Source organism: Mus caroli, chromosome 1 (genome assembly GCF_900094665.2).
Source record: "Mus caroli chromosome 1, CAROLI_EIJ_v1.1, whole genome shotgun sequence".
Classification (NCBI taxonomy): Eukaryota; Metazoa; Chordata; class Mammalia; order Rodentia; family Muridae; genus Mus; species Mus caroli.
The window spans coordinates 10,901,983-10,904,498 of record NC_034570.1 but is presented as its reverse complement, the minus strand read 5'-3'; positions in this window follow the sequence as shown (position 1 = coordinate 10,904,498).

The window sequence follows — 2,516 nt, the reverse complement described above, 5'->3', positions numbered from 1 at the left end:
TTTATAGAATGCCATTTCTGGCTCAGCCATGTCCTCCAAAGCTTAATGTGACTCTTGACAATGTCTCCCTCATCAGCAACAGCATAAATTATCATCATGTCACAGTCCGTGTCGCCTCCATAGAGAGGTTCTTTGCATGAGCTACTTCTATCATTAGTTTCTATGTCCCATTGCTACATCCACTCCAGTAGTGACAGGCCAAACACCTGGATGCAATCCCGAGGTAGAGTTTCATGAAAACTTAAGTCTCCTGGAACTGTGGCATTCCATAGCACATATGCTCCAATTTTGTCCTTGAGAATGGATCTGTGTGCTTCCTTTCAGTATTGTTTTGTTATAGGTGCCTCCAAGCAATGACTTTCCAAATACCTAAGCAAAATTGAACTTTGCTTCCTGGCCTTCACCAATGCCCTAGGTAGTCCTTGAGCCAACCCTGGGCTTGGAATTCAGTAAGAATGTTGCCTATTCAGTGACATTCAGAATTGCCTTTAGTATTGTAAGAGAGATAGTGAAAGAAATCAGGCATTACTATCTACTGCATAGAGTTATAAATCTCAGGGCAAGCTTAGCAATGTAAGTTTAGAATTCTTATTATAGTTATGTATGGCAGACTACATTACTTATCAGTAGAAAGTCCCCCCACACTATCATTTAGAATAAAAGCCACATAGCTCCCATATACAGGAATTTACAATGGTTTAGGAAGTAGATCGGGCTGTGCTTTTAGAGTATTGCTTTATTCATGAGAAGGTTAGCTAGAGTAGAACTACCTAATTAGAACCATGACTTGGACATGAAAGCCCTTGCCCTGGGAGTGTAAAACCTCACAACTGGCTTCTAAGACTATAGCTGACCTTACAGCTGACTTTGTCTCAGTTGTTTTATTGCCCAGTTCCTGCCAGTCTTTGTGTTTACATTCNTCTGTTTTGTGTAAGAGTCATTAAGCATCCAGTAACCTCATTTGTACCTTGCCGATGTGTCACCTAACTTCCCTATTTTCTTCTGTATAAAATGTTTGATGGTCAATTTGACAAATTACATTCAGATTCAACACACTCCCTTGTGTCCTGTCTGTTTGTCACCCCATTTTCGCCGACTCTATGCCCATCTGTCTGAGACCCTGATTCCCACGGATTGAGGGGGGCTGTCTGTGTCTGGGCTGTGGCATACCATACCTTTTTACTTTTTTATCCTGGTATACTTTCTCGATGTATTTAAATATCAAAAAGTACATCTTTTCTTTAAATGATCACCTAGACTAGAGAAAGGCACACCTTCAACTGCCCAGGTTCCTACTGTGTTTTGTGTCTTGTGTATCTACAGGAATTACTAACATCTAGTTAGTGATTATTTAATACTAGATGGCTGGGAAAGTACTAATTATCAACTGTCAATATTGTTATGTTTCTTTATTTACACATTTTATTTGTTTTATTTATTTTTGGTTTTTCTGAGACAGGGTTTCTCTGTGTAGCCCTGGCTGTCCTGGAACTCACTCTGTAGACCAGGCTGGCCACAAACTCAGAAATTCTCCTGCCTCTGCCTCCCAAGTGCTGGGATTAAAGGCATGTGCCACCAGTGTTAAGTTTCAGGCCCTCTCATACAAAGGACACAGCAGGAAAAGATGGTAACTGACCATGGCCTCCAAGAACTCACAGTATAGCTGGGAAGAAAAAAGAAAAAAGCAAGGGAAATGCATGCTGTCAAGAAGAACCAAAGCTTAGGGCAAAAGGCAAGGAAAGGGCTAAGAAGCAAGGTAGACAGGAGGCAGGAGAGACAAACATGTGGTCTTGGAAGAAAAAGATCTTTCTACTCACCAGATCACTTTTGTTGTCAACTTGACACACATGGAAAGAGAGACAACCAAAGAACTCCCTAGATCTAATTGGTATGACTAATATCTGTGGGGAACATTCTTGACAGATGATGAATATGGAAAGGTACCCACTGTGGCTACCACCATCCTTGGCAAGTGGACCTGGACTATATAAAAAGTCAGGCTAAGAATGAAGCAGGGAGCAAGCCAGCAGGCAGTGTGTCTCTGTTGGTTCCTGTTACAAACTCCTGCTTTGAGTTCCTGTCATGGCTTTCCTTGATGACCCACTGCGATGAATAACTTGAAATACATTGCATTTCACCAAAATTGTTTTTGGTCATGGTGTTTGATTACCACAGCAACAGAAAAGCTAGAACTTGAAAGGGAGGGAGGTGGGAGAATTCATATTTTTTTTTTCTACAATTAAGCATTAACTGATACCTAGAAGAGTAAGCAGTATGTGAACTTCTTACAAAATATTCTTTTTTATTATTTATTTTTTATTACGTATTTTCCTCAATTACATTTCCAATGCTATCCCAAAAGTACCTCATACCCTCCCCACCAATTGCTTACCCACCCATTCCCATTTTTTTGGCCCTGACGTTCCCCTGTACTGGGGCATATAAAGTTTGTGTGTCCAATGGGCCTCTCTTTCCAGTGATGGCCGACTAGGCCATCTTTTGATACATATGCAGCT